Source organism: Ascaphus truei, unplaced genomic scaffold (assembly GCF_040206685.1).
Source record: "Ascaphus truei isolate aAscTru1 unplaced genomic scaffold, aAscTru1.hap1 HAP1_SCAFFOLD_1605, whole genome shotgun sequence".
Lineage (NCBI taxonomy): Eukaryota > Metazoa > Chordata > Amphibia > Anura > Ascaphidae > Ascaphus > Ascaphus truei.
In genome coordinates, this window is record NW_027454496.1 from 16,048 (window position 1) to 33,629 (window position 17,582).

The following is a 17,582-nucleotide window of genomic DNA, read 5'->3' on the forward strand; positions in this document are numbered from 1 at the left end:
AGAGAGGGCGACAGGGTGAGAGAGAGAGAGGGCGACAGGGTGAGAGAGAGAGAGGGCGACAGGGTGAGAGAGAGAGAGGGCGACAGGGTGAGAGAGAGAGAGGGCGACAGGGTGAGAGAGAGAGGGCGACAGGGTGAGAGAGAGAGAGGGCGACAGGGTGAGAGAGAGAGAGGGCGACAGGGTGAGAGAGAGAGGGCGACAGGGTGAGAGAGAGAGGGCGACAGGGTGAGAGAGAGAGAGGGCGACAGGGTGAGAGAGAGAGAGAGAGAGGGCGACAGGGTGAGAGAGAGGGACGACAGGGTGAGAGAGAGAGGGCGACAGTGTGAGAGAGAGAGAGGGCGACAGGGTGAGAGAGAGAGAGGGCGACAGGGTGAGCGAGAGAGAGAGGGCGACAGGGTGAGCGAGAGAGAGAGGGCGAAAGGGTGAGAGAGAGAGAGGGCGACAGGGTGAGCGAGAGAGAGAGGGCGACAGGGTGAGAGAGAGAGAGGGCGACAGGGTGAGAGAGAGAGAGGGCGACAGGGTGAGAGAGAGAGAGGGCGACAGGGTGAGAGAGAGAGAGGGCGACAGGGTGAGCGAGAGAGAGAGGGCGACAGGGTGAGAGAGAGAGGGCGACAGGGTGAGAGAGAGAGGGCGACAGGGTGAGAGAGAGAGGGCGACAGGGTGAGAGAGGGCGACAGGGTGAGAGAGAGGGCGACAGGGTGAGAGAGAGAGAGGGCGACAGGGTGAGAGAGAGAGGGCGACAGGGTGAGAGAGAGAGAGAGGGCGACAGGGTGAGAGAGAGAGAGAGGGCGACAGGGTGAGAGAGAGAGAGAGGGCGACAGGGTGAGAGAGAGAGAGAGGGCGACAGGGTGAGAGAGAGAGAGAGAGGGCGACAGGGTGAGAGAGAGAGAGAGGGCGACAGGGTGAGAGAGAGAGAGAGGGCGACAGGGTGAGAGAGAGAGAGAGGGCGACAGGGTGAGAGAGAGAGAGAGGGCGACAGGGTGAGAGAGAGAGAGAGGGCGACAGGGTGAGAGAGAGAGAGAGGGCGACAGGGTGAGAGAGAGAGAGAGGGCGACAGGGTGAGAGAGAGAGAGAGGGCGACAGGGTGAGAGAGAGAGAGGGCGACAGGGTGAGAGAGAGAGAGGGCGACAGGGTGAGAGAGAGAGAGGGCGACAGGGTGAGAGAGAGAGAGGGCGACAGGGTGAGAGAGAGAGAGGGCGACAGGGTGAGAGAGAGAGAGGGCGACAGGGTGAGAGAGAGGGCGACAGGGTGAGAGAGAGAGAGGGCGACAGGGTGAGAGAGAGAGAGGGCGACAGGGTGAGAGAGAGAGAGGGCGACAGGGTGAGAGAGAGAGGGCGACAGGGTGAGAGAGAGAGAGGGCGACAGGGTGAGAGAGAGAGAGGGCGACAGGGTGAGAGAGAGAGAGGGCGACAGGGTGAGAGAGAGAGAGGGCGACAGGGTGAGAGAGAGAGAGGGCGACAGGGTGAGAGAGAGAGAGGGCGACAGGGTGAGAGAGAGAGAGGGCGACAGGGTGAGAGAGAGAGAGGGCGACAGGGTGAGAGAGAGAGAGGGCGACAGGGTGAGAGAGAGAGAGGGCGACAGGGTGAGAGAGAGAGAGGGCGACAGGGTGAGAGAGAGGGCGACAGGGTGAGAGAGAGGGCGACAGGGTGAGAGAGAGAGAGGGCGACAGGGTGAGAGAGAGAGAGGGCGACAGGGTGAGAGAGAGAGGTCGACAGGGTGAGAGAGAGAGGGCGACAGGGTGAGAGAGAGAGGGCGACAGGGTGAGAGAGAGAGGTCGACAGGGTGAGAGAGAGAGGGCGACAGGGTGAGAGAGAGAGAGGGCGACAGGGTGAGAGAGAGAGAGGGCGACAGGGTGAGAGAGAGAGAGGGCGACAGGGTGAGAGAGAGAGAGGGCGACAGGGTGAGAGAGAGAGAGGGCGACAGGGTGAGAGAGAGAGGGCGACAGGGTGAGAGAGAGAGAGGGCGACAGGGTGAGAGAGAGAGAGGGCGACAGGGTGAGAGAGAGAGGGCGACAGGGTGAGAGAGAGAGGGCGACAGGGTGAGAGAGAGAGGGCGACAGGGTGAGAGAGAGAGGGCGACAGGGTGAGAGAGAGAGAGAGAGGGCGACAGGGTGAGAGAGAGAGAGAGGGCGACAGGGTGAGAGAGAGAGAGGGCGACAGGGTGAGAGAGAGAGAGGGCGACAGGGTGAGAGAGAGAGAGGGCGACAGGGTGAGAGAGAGAGAGGGCGACAGGGTGAGAGAGAGAGAGGGCGACAGGGTGAGAGAGAGAGAGGGCGACAGGGTGAGATAGAGAGAGGGCGACAGGGTGAGAGAGAGAGAGGGCGACAGGGTGAGAGAGAGAGGGCGACAGGGTGAGAGAGAGAGGGCGACAGGGTGAGAGAGAGAGAGGGCGACAGGGTGAGAGAGAGAGAGGGCGACAGGGTGAGAGAGAGAGAGGGCGACATGGTGAGAGAGAGAGGGCGACATGGTGAGAGAGAGAGGGCGACAGGGTGAGAGAGAGAGGGCGACAGGGTGAGAGAGAGAGAGAGGGCGACAGGGTGAGAGAGAGAGAGAGGGCGACAGGGTGAGAGAGAGAGGGCGACAGGGTGAGAGAGAGAGGGCGACAGGGTGAGAGAGAGAGGGCGACAGGGTGAGAGAGAGAGGGCGACAGGGTGAGAGAGAGAGGGTGAGAGAGGGCGACAGGGTGAGAGAGAGAGAGGGCGACAGGGTGAGAGAGAGAGAGGGCGACAGGGTGAGAGAGAGAGGGCGACAGGGTGAGAGAGAGAGAGGGCGACAGGGTGAGAGAGAGAGAGGGCGACAGGGTGAGAGAGAGAGAGGGCGACAGGGTGAGAGAGAGAGAGGGCGACAGGGTGAGAGAGAGAGAGGGCGACAGGGTGAGAGAGAGAGAGGGCGACAGGGTGAGAGAGAGAGAGGGCGACAGGGTGAGAGAGAGAGGGCGACAGGGTGAGAGAGAGAGAGGGCGACAGGGTGAGAGAGAGAGAGGGCGACAGGGTGAGAGAGAGAGAGGGCGACAGGGTGAGAGAGAGAGAGGGCGACAGGGTGAGAGAGAGAGGTCGACAGGGTGAGAGAGAGAGGTCGACAGGGTGAGAGAGAGAGGTCGACAGGGTGAGAAAGAGAGGTCGACAGGGTGAGAGAGAGAGGTCGACAGGGTGAGAGAGAGAGAGGTCGACAGGGTGAGAGAGGGCGACAGGGTGAGAGAGAGAGGGCGACAGGGTGAGAGAGAGAGGGTGAGAGAGAGGGCGACAGGGTGAGAGAGAGATAGGGCGACAGGGTGAGAGAGAGAGAGGGCGACAGGGTGAGAGAGAGAGAGGGCGACAGGGTGAGAGAGAGAGAGGGCGACAGGGTGAGAGAGAGAGAGGGCGACAGGGTGAGAGAGAGAGAGGGCGACAGGGTGAGAGAGAGAGGGCGACAGGGTGAGAGAGAGAGGGCGACAGGGTGAGAGAGAGAGAGGGCGACAGGGTGAGAGAGAGAGAGGGCGACAGGGTGAGAGAGAGAGGGCGACAGGGTGAGAGAGAGAGAGGGCGACAGGGTGAGAGAGAGAGAGGGCGACAGGGTGAGAGAGAGAGAGGGCGACAGGGTGAGAGAGAGAGAGGGCGACAGGGTGAGAGAGAGAGGGCGACAGGGTGGTGAGAGAGAGAGGGCGACAGGGTGAGAGAGAGAGGGCGACAGGGTGAAGGGTGAGAGAGAGAGAGGGCGACAGGGTGAGAGAGAGAGGGCGACAGGGTGAGAGAGAGAGGGTGAGAGAGGGCGACAGGGTGAGAGAGAGATAGGGCGACAGGGTGAGAGAGAGAGAGGGCGACAGGGTGAGAGAGAGAGAGGGCGACAGGGTGAGAGAGAGAGATAGGGCGACAGGGTGAGAGAGAGAGAGGGCGACAGGGTGAGAGAGAGAGAGGGCGACAGGGTGAGAGAGAGAGGTTGACAGGGTGAGAGAAAGAGAGGTCGACAGGGTGAGAGAGAGAGAGGTCGACAGGGTGAGAGAGAGAGAGGTCGACAGGGTGAGAGAGAGAGAGGTCGACAGGGTGAGAGAGAGAGAGGTCGACAGGGTGAGAGAGGGCGACAGGGTGAGAGAGAGAGGGTGAGAGAGGGCGACAGGGTGAGAGAGAGAGGGTGAGAGAGGGCGACAGGGTGAGAGAGAGATAGGGCGACAGGGTGAGAGAGAGAGAGGGCGACAGGGTGAGAGAGAGAGAGGGCGACAGGGTGAGAGAGAGAGAGGGCGACAGGGTGAGAGAGAGAGAGGACGACAGGGTGAGAGAGAGAGGGTGAGAGAGGGCGACAGGGTGAGAGAGAGATAGGGCGACAGGGTGAGAGAGAGAGAGGGCGACAGGGTGAGAGAGAGAGAGGGCGACAGGGTGAGAGAGAGAGAGGGCGACAGGGTGAGAGAGAGAGAGGGCGACAGGGTGAGAGAGAGAGAGGGCGACAGGGTGAGAGAGAGAGAGGGCGACAGGGTGAGAGAGAGAGAGGGCGACAGGGTGAGAGAGAGAGAGGGCGACAGGGAGAGAGAGAGAGAGGGCGACAGGGTGAGAGAGAGAGAGGGCGACAGGGTGAGAGAGAGAGAGGTCGACAGGGTGAGAGAGAGAGAGGTCGACAGGGTGAGAGAGAGAGGTCGACAGGGTGAGAGAGAGAGGTCGACAGGGTGAGAGAGAGGTCGACAGGGTGAGAGAGAGAGAGGTCGACAGGGTGAGAGAGAGAGAGGTCGACAGGGTGAGAGAGAGAGAGGTCGACAGGGTGAGAGAGAGAGAGAGAGGTCGACAGGGTGAGAGAGAGAGAGAGAGGTCGACAGGGTGAGAGAGAGAGAGGGCGACAGGGTGAGAGAGAGAGAGGGCGACAGGGTGAGAGAGAGAGAGGGCGACAGGGTGAGAGAGAGAGAGGGCGACAGGGTGAGAGAGAGAGAGAGGGCGACAGGGTGAGAGAGAGAGAGGGCGACAGGGTGAGAGAGAGGGGGCGACGGGTGAGAGAGAGAGAGGGCGACAGGGTGAGAGAGAGAGAGGGCGACAGGGTGAGAGAGAGAGAGGGCGACAGGGTGAGAGAGAGAGAGGGCGACAGGGTGAGAGAGAGAGAGGGCGACAGGGTGAGAGAGAGAGAGGGCGACAGGGTGAGAGAGAGAGAGGGCGACAGGGTGAGAGAGAGAGAGGGCGACAGGGTGAGAGAGAGAGAGGGCGACAGGGTGAGAGAGAGAGAGGGCGACATGGTGAGAGAGAGAGGGCGACATGGTGAGAGAGAGAGGGCGACAGGGTGAGAGAGAGAGGGCGACAGGGTGAGAGAGAGAGAGGGCGACAGGGTGAGAGAGAGGGCGACAGGGTGAGAGAGAGAGGGCGACAGGGTGAGAGAGAGAGAGAGGGCGACAGGGTGAGCGAGAGAGAGAGGGCGACAGGGTGAGAGAGAGAGAGGGCGACAGGGTGAGAGAGAGAGAGGGCGACAGGGTGAGAGAGAGAGAGGGCGACAGGGTGAGAGAGAGAGAGGGCGACAGGGTGAGCGAGAGAGAGAGGGCGACAGGGTGAGAGAGAGAGGGCGACAGGGTGAGAGAGAGAGGGCGACAGGGTGAGAGAGAGAGGGCGACAGGGTGAGAGAGGGCGACAGGGTGAGAGAGAGGGCGACAGGGTGAGAGAGAGGGCGACAGGGTGAGAGAGAGAGGGCGACAGGGTGAGAGAGAGGGCGACAGGGTGAGAGAGAGAGAGGGCGACAGGGTGAGAGAGAGAGAGAGGGCGACAGGGTGAGAGAGAGAGAGAGAGGGCGACAGGGTGAGAGAGAGAGAGAGGGCGACAGGGTGAGAGAGAGAGAGAGGGCGACAGGGTGAGAGAGAGAGAGGGCGACAGGGTGAGAGAGAGAGAGAGGGCGACAGGGTGAGAGAGAGAGGGCGACAGGGTGAGAGAGAGAGGGCGACAGGGTGAGAGAGAGAGGGCGACAGGGTGAGAGAGGGCGACAGGGTGAGAGAGAGAGAGAGGGCGACAGGGTGAGAGAGAGAGAGAGGGCGACAGGGTGAGAGAGAGAGAGAGGGCGACAGGGTGAGAGAGAGAGAGAGGGCGACAGGGTGAGAGAGAGAGAGAGGGCGACAGGGTGAGAGAGAGAGAGAGGGCGACAGGGTGAGAGAGAGAGAGGGCGACAGGGTGAGAGAGAGAGGGCGACAGGGTGAGAGAGAGAGAGGGCGACAGGGTGAGAGAGAGAGAGGGCGACAGGGTGAGAGAGAGAGAGGGCGACAGGGTGAGAGAGAGAGAGGGCGACAGGGTGAGAGAGAGAGAGGGCGACAGGGTGAGAGAGAGAGAGGGCGACAGGGTGAGAGAGAGAGAGGGCGACAGGGTGAGAGAGAGAGAGAGAGGGCGACAGGGTGAGAGAGAGGGCGACAGGGTGAGAGAGAGAGGCGACAGGGTGAGAGAGAGAGAGGGCGACAGGGTGAGAGAGAGAGAGGGCGACAGGGTGAGAGAGAGAGAGGGCGACAGGGTGAGAGAGAGAGAGGGCGACAGGGTGAGAGAGAGAGAGGGCGACAGGGTGAGAGAGAGAGAGGGCGACAGGGTGAGAGAGAGAGAGGGCGACAGGGTGAGAGAGAGAGAGGGCGACAGGGTGAGAGAGAGAGAGGGCGACAGGGTGAGAGAGAGAGAGGGCGACAGGGTGAGAGAGAGAGAGGGCGACAGGGTGAGAGAGAGAGGGCGACAGGGTGAGAGAGAGAGAGGGCGACAGGGTGAGAGAGAGAGGGCGACAGGGTGAGAGAGAGAGGGCGACAGGGTGAGAGAGAGGGCGACAGGGTGAGAGAGAGAGAGGGCGACAGGGTGAGAGAGAGAGAGGGCGACAGGGTGAGAGAGAGAGAGGGCGACAGGGTGAGAGAGAGAGGGCGACAGGGTGAGAGAGAGAGGGCGACAGGGTGAGAGAGAGAGAGGGCGACAGGGTGAGAGAGAGAGAGGGCGACAGGGTGAGAGAGAGAGAGGGCGACAGGGTGAGAGAGAGAGAGAGGGCGACAGGGTGAGAGAGAGAGAGGGCGACAGGGTGAGAGAGAGAGAGGGCGACAGGGTGAGAGAGAGAGGGCGACAGGGTGAGAGAGAGGGCGACAGGGTGAGAGAGAGAGGGCGACAGGGTGAGAGAGAGAGGGCGACAGGGTGAGAGAGAGGGCGACAGGGTGAGAGAGAGAGAGGGCGACAGGGTGAGAGAGAGAGAGAGGGCGACAGGGTGAGAGAGAGAGAGAGGGCGACAGGGTGAGAGAGAGAGAGGGCGACAGGGTGAGAGAGAGAGAGAGGGCGACAGGGTGAGAGAGAGAGAGAGAGGGCGACAGGGTGAGAGAGAGAGAGGGCGACAGGGTGAGAGAGAGAGAGGGCGACAGGGTGAGAGAGAGAGAGGGCGACAGGGTGAGAGAGAGAGAGGGCGACAGGGTGAGAGAGAGAGAGGGCGACAGGGTGAGAGAGAGAGAGGGCGACAGGGTGAGAGAGAGAGAGGGCGACAGGGTGAGAGAGAGAGAGGGCGACAGGGTGAGAGAGAGAGAGGGCGACAGGGTGAGAGAGAGAGAGGGCGACAGGGTGAGAGAGAGAGAGGGCGACAGGGTGAGAGAGAGAGAGGGCGACAGGGTGAGAGAGAGAGAGGGCGACAGGGTGAGAGAGAGAGAGGGCGACAGGGTGAGAGAGAGAGAGGGCGACAGGGTGAGAGAGAGAGAGGGCGACAGGGTGAGAGAGAGAGAGGGCGACAGGGTGAGAGAGAGAGAGGGCGACAGGGTGAGAGAGAGAGAGGGCGACAGGGTGAGAGAGAGAGAGGGCGACAGGGTGAGAGAGAGAGAGGGCGACAGGGTGAGAGAGAGAGAGGGCGACAGGGTGAGAGAGAGAGAGGGCGACAGGGTGAGAGAGAGAGAGGGCGACAGGGTGAGAGAGAGAGAGGGCGACAGGGTGAGAGAGAGAGGAGGGCGACAGGGGGTGGAGAGGGCGACAGGGTGAGAGAGAGAGGGCGACAGGGTGAGAGAGAGAGGGCGACAGGGTGAGAGAGAGAGAGGCGACAGGGTGAGAGAGAGAGAGAGAGAGGGCGACAGGGTGAGAGAGAGGGACGACAGGGTGAGAGAGAGAGGGCGACAGTGTGAGAGAGAGAGAGGGCGACAGGGTGAGAGAGAGAGAGGGCGACAGGGTGAGCGAGAGAGAGAGGGCGACAGGGTGAGCGAGAGAGAGGGCGACAGGGTGAGAGAGAGAGAGGGCGACAGGGTGAGCGAGAGAGAGAGGGCGACAGGGTGAGAGAGAGAGAGGGCGACAGGGTGAGAGAGAGAGAGGGCGACAGGGTGAGAGAGAGAGAGGGCGACAGGGTGAGCGAGAGAGAGAGGGCGACAGGGTGAGAGAGAGAGGGCGACAGGGTGAGAGAGAGAGGGCGACAGGGTGAGAGAGAGAGGGCGACAGGGTGAGAGAGGGCGACAGGGTGAGAGAGAGGCGACAGGGTGAGAGAGAGAGAGGGCGACAGGGTGAGAGAGAGAGGGCGACAGGGTGAGAGAGAGAGGGCGACAGGGTGAGAGAGAGAGAGAGGGCGACAGGGTGAGAGAGAGAGAGAGGGCGACAGGGTGAGAGAGAGAGAGAGGGCGACAGGGTGAGAGAGAGAGAGGGCGACAGGGTGAGAGAGAGAGAGAGAGGGCGACAGGGTGAGAGAGAGAGAGAGGGCGACAGGGTGAGAGAGAGAGAGAGGGCGACAGGGTGAGAGAGAGAGAGAGGGCGACAGGGTGAGAGAGAGAGAGAGGGCGACAGGGTGAGAGAGAGAGAGAGGGCGACAGGGTGAGAGAGAGAGAGAGGGCGACAGGGTGAGAGAGAGAGAGAGGGCGACAGGGTGAGAGAGAGAGAGAGGGCGACAGGGTGAGAGAGAGAGAGAGGGCGACAGGGTGAGAGAGAGAGAGGGCGACAGGGGTGAGAGAGAGAGAGGGCGACAGGGTGAGAGAGAGAGAGGGCGACAGGGTGAGAGAGAGAGAGGGCGACAGGGTGAGAGAGAGAGAGGGCGACAGGGTGAGAGAGAGAGAGGGCGACAGGGTGAGAGAGAGGGCGACAGGGTGAGAGAGAGAGAGGGCGACAGGGTGAGAGAGAGAGAGGGCGACAGGGTGAGAGAGAGAGAGGGCGACAGGGTGAGAGAGAGAGGGCGACAGGGTGAGAGAGAGAGAGGGCGACAGGGTGAGAGAGAGAGAGGGCGACAGGGTGAGAGAGAGAGAGGCGACAGGGTGAGAGAGAGAGAGGGCGACAGGGTGAGAGAGAGAGAGGGCGACAGGGTGAGAGAGAGAGAGGGCGACAGGGTGAGAGAGAGAGAGGGCGACAGGGTGAGAGAGAGAGAGGGCGACAGGGTGAGAGAGAGAGAGGGCGACAGGGTGAGAGAGAGAGAGGGCGACAGGGTGAGAGAGAGAGAGGGCGACAGGGTGAGAGAGAGGGCGACAGGGTGAGAGAGAGGGCGACAGGGTGAGAGAGAGAGAGGGCGACAGGGTGAGAGAGAGAGAGGGCGACAGGGTGAGAGAGAGAGGTCGACAGGGTGAGAGAGAGAGGTCGACAGGGTGAGAGAGAGAGGTCGACAGGGTGAGAGAGAGAGGTAGACAGGGTGAGAGAGAGAGGTCGACAGGGTGAGAGAGAGAGAGGGCGACAGGGTGAGAGAGAGAGAGGGCGACAGGGTGAGAGAGAGAGAGGGCGACAGGGTGAGAGAGAGAGAGGGCGACAGGGTGAGAGAGAGAGAGGGCGACAGGGTGAGAGAGAGAGGGCGACAGGGTGAGAGAGAGAGAGGGCGACAGGGTGAGAGAGAGAGAGGGCGACAGGGTGAGAGAGAGAGGGGCGACAGGGTGAGAGAGAGAGGGCGACAGGGTGAGAGAGAGAGGGCGACAGGGTGAGAGAGAGAGGGCGACAGGGTGAGAGAGAGAGAGAGGGCGACAGGGTGAGAGAGAGAGAGAGGGCGACAGGGTGAGAGAGAGAGAGGGCGACAGGGTGAGAGAGAGAGAGGGCGACAGGGTGAGAGAGAGAGAGGGCGACAGGGTGAGAGAGAGAGAGGGCGACAGGGTGAGAGAGAGAGAGGGCGACAGGGTGAGAGAGAGAGAGGGCGACAGGGTGAGATAGAGAGAGGGCGACAGGGTGAGAGAGAGAGAGGGCGACAGGGTGAGAGAGAGAGGGCGACAGGGTGAGAGAGAGAGAGGGCGACAGGGTGAGAGAGAGAGGGCGACAGGGTGAGAGAGAGAGAGGGCGACATGGTGAGAGAGAGAGGGCGACATGGTGAGAGAGAGAGGGCGACAGGGTGAGAGAGAGAGGGCGACAGGGTGAGAGAGAGAGAGAGGGCGACAGGGTGAGAGAGAGAGAGGGCGACAGGGTGAGAGAGAGAGGGCGACAGGGTGAGAGAGAGAGGGCGACAGGGGTGAGAGAGAGAGGGCGACAGGGTGAGAGAGAGAGGGCGACAGGGTGAGAGAGAGAGGGTGAGAGAGGGCGACAGGGTGAGAGAGAGATAGGGCGACAGGGTGAGAGAGAGAGAGGGCGACAGGGTGAGAGAGAGGGCGACAGGGTGAGAGAGAGAGGGCGACAGGGTGAGAGAGAGAGAGGGGCGACAGGGTGAGAGAGAGAGAGGGCGACAGGGTGAGAGAGAGAGGGCGACAGGGTGAGAGAGAGAGAGGGCGACAGGGTGAGAGAGAGAGAGGGCGACAGGGTGAGAGAGAGAGAGGGCGACAGGGTGAGAGAGAGGGCGACAGGGTGAGAGAGAGAGAGGGCGACAGGGTGAGAGAGAGAGAGGGCGACAGGGTGAGAGAGAGAGAGGGCGACAGGGTGAGAGAGAGAGAGGGCGACAGGGTGAGAGAGAGAGAGGGCGACAGGGTGAGAGAGAGAGGTCGACAGGGTGAGAGAGAGAGGTCGACAGGGTGAGAGAGAGAGGTCGACAGGGTGAGAAAGAGAGGTCGACAGGGTGAGAGAGAGAGGTCGACAGGGTGAGAGAGAGAGAGGTCGACAGGGTGAGAGAGGGCGACAGGGTGAGAGAGAGAGGGCGACAGGGTGAGAGAGAGAGGGTGAGAGAGGGCGACAGGGTGAGAGAGAGATAGGGCGACAGGGTGAGAGAGAGAGAGGGCGACAGGGTGAGAGAGAGAGAGGGTGACAGGGTGAGAGAGAGAGAGGGCGACAGGGTGAGAGAGAGAGAGGACGACAGGGTGAGAGAGAGAGAGGGCGACAGGGTGAGAGAGGGCGACAGGGTGAGAGAGAGAGGGCGACAGGGTGAGAGAGAGATAGGGCGACAGGGTGAGAGAGAGAGGGCGACAGGGTGAGAGAGAGGGCGACAGGGTGAGAGAGAGAGGGCGACAGGGTGAGAGAGAGAGAGGGCGACAGGGTGAGAGAGAGGGCGACAGGGTGAGAGAGAGAGGGCGACAGGGTGAGAGAGAGAGGGCGACAGGGTGAGAGAGAGAGGGCGACAGGGTGAGAGAGAGAGAGGGCGACAGGGTGAGAGAGAGAGAGGGCGACAGGGTGAGAGAGAGAGGGCGACAGGGTGAGAGAGAGAGGGTGAGAGAGGGCGACAGGGTGAGCGAGAGATAGGGCGACAGGGTGAGAGAGAGAGAGGGCGACAGGGTGAGAGAGAGAGAGGGCGACAGGGTGAGAGAGAGAGAGGGCGACAGGGTGAGAGAGAGAGAGGGCGACAGGGTGAGAGAGAGAGATAGGGCGACAGGGTGAGAGAGAGAGAGGGCGACAGGGTGAGAGAGAGAGAGGGCGACAGGGTGAGAGAGAGAGGTTGACAGGGTGAGAGAAAGAGAGGTCGACAGGGTGAGAGAGAGAGAGGTCGACAGGGTGAGAGAGAGAGAGGTCGACAGGGTGAGAGAGAGAGAGGTCGACAGGGTGAGAGAGAGAGAGGTCGACAGGGTGAGAGAGGGCGACAGGGTGAGAGAGAGAGGGTGAGAGAGGGCGACAGGATGAGAGAGAGAGGGTGAGAGAGGGCGACAGGGTGAGAGAGAGATAGGGCGACAGGGTGAGAGAGAGAGAGGGCGACAGGGTGAGAGAGAGAGAGGGCGACAGGGTGAGAGAGAGAGAGGGCGACAGGGTGAGAGAGAGAGAGGACGACAGGGTGAGAGAGAGAGGGTGAGAGAGGGCGACAGGGTGAGAGAGAGATAGGGCGACAGGGTGAGAGAGAGAGAGGGCGACAGGGTGAGAGAGAGAGAGGGCGACAGGGTGAGAGAGAGAGAGGGCGACAGGGTGAGAGAGAGAGAGGGCGACAGGGTGAGAGAGAGAGGGCGACAGGGTAGAGAGAGAGAGGGCGACAGGGTGAGAGAGAGAGAGGGCGACAGGGTGAGAGAGAGAGAGGGCGACAGGGAGAGAGAGAGAGAGGGCGACAGGGTGAGAGAGAGAGAGGGCGACAGGGTGAGAGAGAGAGAGGTCGACAGGGTGAGAGAGAGAGGTCGACAGGGTGAGAGAGGTCGACAGGGTGAGAGAGAGAGAGGTCGACAGGGTGAGAGAGAGAGAGGTCGACAGGGTGAGAGAGAGAGAGAGAGAGGTCGACAGGGTGAGAGAGAGAGAGAGGGCGACAGGGTGAGAGAGAGAGAGGGCGACAGGGGTGAGAGAGAGAGAGGGCGACAGGGTGAGAGAGAGAGAGGGCGACAGGGTGAGAGAGAGAGAGAGGGCGACAGGGTGAGAGAGAGAGAGGGCGACAGGGTGAGAGAGAGGGGGCGACGGGGTGAGAGAGAGAGAGGGCGACAGGGTGAGAGAGAGAGAGGGCGACAGGGTGAGAGAGAGAGAGGGCGACAGGGTGAGAGAGAGAGAGGGCGACAGGGTGAGAGAGAGAGAGGGCGACAGGGTGAGAGAGAGAGAGGGCGACAGGGTGAGAGAGAGAGAGGGCGACAGGGTGAGAGAGAGAGAGGGCGACAGGGTGAGAGAGAGAGAGGGCGACAGGGTGAGAGAGAGAGAGGGCGACATGGTGAGAGAGAGAGGGCGACATGGTGAGAGAGAGAGGGCGACAGGGTGAGAGAGAGAGAGGGCGACAGGGTGAGAGAGAGAGAGGGCGACAGGGTGAGAGAGAGGGCGACAGGGTGAGAGAGAGAGGGCGACAGGGTGAGAGAGAGAGGGCGACAGGGTGAGAGAAAGAGAGGGCGACAGGGTGAGAGAAAGAGAGGGCGACAGGGTGAGAGAGAGAGGGCGACAGGGTGAGAGAGAGAGGGCGACAGGGTGAGAGAGAGAGGGCGACAGGGTGAGAGAGAGAGGGTGAAAGAGAGAGGGCGACAGGGTGAGAGAGAGATAGGGTGACAGGTTGAGAGAGAGGGCGACAGGGTCAGAGAGAGGGCAACAGGGTGAGAGAGAGGGCGACAGGGTGAGAGAGAGGGCGACAGGGTGAGAGAGAGGGCGACAGGGTGAGAGAGAGAGGGTGAGAGAGAGAGGTGAGGGTGACAGGATGAGGGTGACAAGGTAAGAGAGAGGGTGAGGGTGACAGGGTAAGAGAGAGGGTGAGGTGACAGGGTGAGGGTGACAGACACACACACACACACAGACACACATACAGACACACACACACACACACACACACACACAGAGACACACACACACAGAGAGACACACACACAGAGAGAGACACACACACACACACACACACACAATGACACACATACACAGAGACAACACACACACAGACACACACGGTATTGATTGGAAGGGAGGTGGCCCACCTGTTCATGCAGGCCTTGTCCTCCACATGCCAGCTGAGGGTCGGGCAGCCAGGTGGGGGGGGGATCGGCAGCCAATCGGGGGGTCGGGCAACCCGGCAAGCAGGCGGGAGGTCGGGCAACCCAGCAAGCAGGTTGCAGGTCGAGCCGCAATGCGCGGGGGGTCGGGCAGCCAGGCGCCAGGACAGACAAACCTCCCCATGAGGAACGTGCCCCCGTGTGCACATGGTGCAGCCATGGCGACGGGAGAGCTGCCAGCCTCGGGACCCCCCCTGCCCCTGTGTTCGCATGCGCAGGCTGCAGCCAGCGCTGCCAGCCTGCTTCCCCGCTCCCATTACCAGAGCGTGGGACGGAGGGGAAGCGCCTGTGCAGCAGCAGCCACGGGACCCCCCCCCCCCAAGAATACCTCCCGCCCCCCGCGTTCGCGTGCGCAGGCTGCAGCCATGGCGACGGGAGAGCTGGCAGCCTCGGGACCCCCCCCCCCAGCCCCCTCGCGTGCGCATGCGCAGGCTGCAGACAGCGCTGCCAGCCTGCTTCCCCGCTCCCATTACCAGGGCGTGGGACAGAGGGGAAGCGCCTGGGCAACAGCAGCCGCGGGACCCCCCCAGAATACCTCCCGCCCCCCCCGCGTGCGCATGCGCAGGCTGCGGCCATGGTGACGGAAGAACTGTCAGCCTCGGGACCCCCCAGCTCCCTCGCGTGCGCATGCGCAGTCTGATGCCAGTCTGCTTCCCCGCTCCCATTACCGTGGGACGGAGGGGAAGCGCCTGGGCAGCAGCCGCGGGACCCCCCCAGCCTACCGCCCCGAGCAGCAAGTGGGGATAGGGGGCAGGGGGGGTTGGGGCTGACCCAGAACTGCCAGCCGGCCCTCTTCCTCGCGTCACACCAATCAGGGAGGGGGATTATTTATTTAAAAAAAAAAAAATTGGCACAAGCAGAGGAATTCTTAGAGCTGCAGCACGGCTCGCCAGCGGCCGAAATCCACTCGCGACGGGCGAGTAGTTATCATTAATTTTCGTACACTCTTTGAAAAAGCCCATGTCTGGGTGAAACGCGTTAGAGGTGCAGGGGCATGTTTTTTCCCCCCTCTTTTTAACTATGCTTCAATAAAGGAACACTTTACAGCACAGTCCAGCATTTGCTACGTTTTTCCTGCCTCGTGGTGCCCGCTGAAACACCTCTCCTTAACCGGAACAGGTACACTTTCTTTGTGTGTATATATACAGTATATATGTGCAAGTATATATATATATATATATATATATATATATATATATATATATATATATATATATATATCAAAACAACAGAAATGAAGTAGCGCCGCTAAACAACCAGTTAATTTAAAGATATTAATAGGAGAGACAATAGCTGATAGGAATGCTTGAGGGGGCAGCTAGATTGAGCTGCAAGGCACATGAGAGCCTATCTCATAAATGCTTTTATTTGCTGTATCCTTGTGAGTGGCCATTTGTCAGATTTTATGTTCATCAATACATTTTAATTGTGGTAATGCACTAGGTGTGCGCCTGTTTCTTTTTTGTTCTTTTTTCTCTCTCTCTATATATATATATATATATATATATATATATATATATATATATATATATATATATATATATATATATATATATATATATATATATATATATATATATATATATATATACACATACATATACAGTGTTCGACAAATCACCCAAAAATCTACTCGCCCAACCAAAAAATCTACTTGCCACCTATTCCCGCCCCCAACCCCGCCCCCGCCCCCGCTTTAAAATATATATATATATATATATATATATGTGTATATATGTATATATATATATAATCAAAAAATAAATAGATGATACCGTTCTGTGGCTAACGAAATGCTTTTATTAATAAAAGCATTTCGTTAGCCACAGAACGGTATCGTCTATTTATTTTTTGATTATTGAAGCTCGGCTAACACGGTACTGATACTCCTGTGGCGTGTGGATTTAGGCCGCTGCGGCTCTTTGAATTCCCCTGCTCGCGCCAATCCTCTCCCTGATTGGTCTGACCAGGGGGTGGGGGAGAGAGGGGGGGGTCGCGCGCAAAGTTGGTTGCTTGGCTGCTGGATCCAGCGCGTCCCCGTCCGGCCACGTTTCCCGGATGAACCGCGCAGGCCCCCACATAGCCCCGATGTCCCGCGCAGGCCCACACATAGCCCCGATGTCCCGCGCAGGCCCACACATAGCCCCGATGTCCCGCGCAGGCCCACACATAGCCCCGATGTCCCGCGCAGGCCCACACATAGCCCCGATGTCCCGCGCAGGCCCACACATAGCCCCGATGTCCCGAGCAGGCCCACACATAGCCCCGATGTCCCGCGCAGGCCCACACATAGCCCCGATGTCCCGCGCAGGCCCACACATAGCCCCGATGTCCCGCGCAGGCCCACACATAGCCCCGATGTCCCGCGCAGGCCCACACATAGCCTCGATGTCCCGCCCAGGCCCACACATAGCCCCGATGTCCCGCGCAGGCCCACACATAGCCCCGATGTCCCGCGCAGGCACCCACATGCCCCGCAGGCCCCCGATGTCGCCCGCAGGCCCCAGATACCAACATACCTCTGGTGAGTGGGACTCCCGGCTCCGTTTCTTGTAGTGTGTGTGTGTGTGTGTGTGTGTGTGTGTGTGTGTGTGTGTGTGTGTGTGTGTGTGTGTGTGTGAGTGTGAGTGTGAGAGTGTGAGAGTGTGAGAGTGAGTGAGTGAGTGTGCGTGTGTGTGTGTGTGTGTGTGTGTGTGTGTGTGTGTGTGCGAGTGTGTGTGTGTGCGACTGTGTGTGTGTGTGCGAGTGTGTGTGCGCGAGTGAGAGTGTGTGTGTGCGCGAGTGAGAGGGTGTGTGCGAGTGAGAGGGTGTGTGCGAGTGAGAGGGTGTGTGCGAGTGAGAGGTTGTGTGCGAGTGAGAGGTTGTGTGCGAGTGAGAGGGTGGTTGCGAGTGAGAGGGTGTGTGTGTGTGAGTGAGAGGGTGTGTGTGTGAGTGAGAGGGTGTGTGTGTGTGTGAGAGTGTGTGTGTGTGAGTGAGGGTGTGTGTGTGTGAGTGAGAGGGTGTGTGTGTGTGAGTGAGAGGGTGTGTGTGTGTGAGTGAGAGGGTATGTGTGTGTGAGTGAGAGGGTGTGTGTGTGTGTGTGTGTGTGTGAGTGAGAGGGTGTGTGTGTGTGTGTGTGTGTGTGTGTGTGTGTGTGTGTGTGTGTGTGTGTGGTTGTGTGTGGTTGTGTGTGTGGTTGTGTGTGTGGTTGTGTGTGTGGTTGTGTGTGTGGTTGTGTGTGGTTGTGTGTGTGAGAGTGAGTATGTGAGAGTGAGTGTGTGTGTGTGTCACCGTCGCACTCTCCCCGTGTCGCACTCTCCCCGTGTCGCACGCTCCGTTACGCCGGTGCTGCCCGCAGACCAGACACGTCCCCTGTGCTGAGGTGGGACGTAGGGATACATGCACCCGCAGCAAAGGGAGCGTGTCCGGAGTGTGGTGTTATTGTTGCCAGGCCAGGTATAGTAGTGAAAAGCTCTGTCTGGCTGATACAGACACCAAGGGATTTATATCGACAGTGTACGGGGAAGTGGCCGGTTCTGCAGACCCAGGACAACAGATTCCCTCATACAGAACCAGATGGGAAACAGACCTGGGGGAAACCCTGGAGGATGAGGAATGGAGCGCCATCTATATAGCATCCCCAAAAAGCTCCATATGTACCACACTAAAAGAGAACGCATATAAGGTCCTCATGAGGTGGTACCTCACCCCACTAAAATTATCTAAATACATACCGAGATCCTCCCCACTGTGCCCCAAACAGTGCGGCGGATCAGCAGATCTGTTACACATGCTGTGGTCATGCCCAAAAATATCCCCTATATGGGAAGAAATCAGAAATTGGATTCAGAGGGTTTTTGACCGCGCTATTCCCCCTGACCCGTGGCTGTTCCTTTTGAAAAGACCGCTACCGGGCCTATCAAAAGCAAGTTCCAAGCTAATTG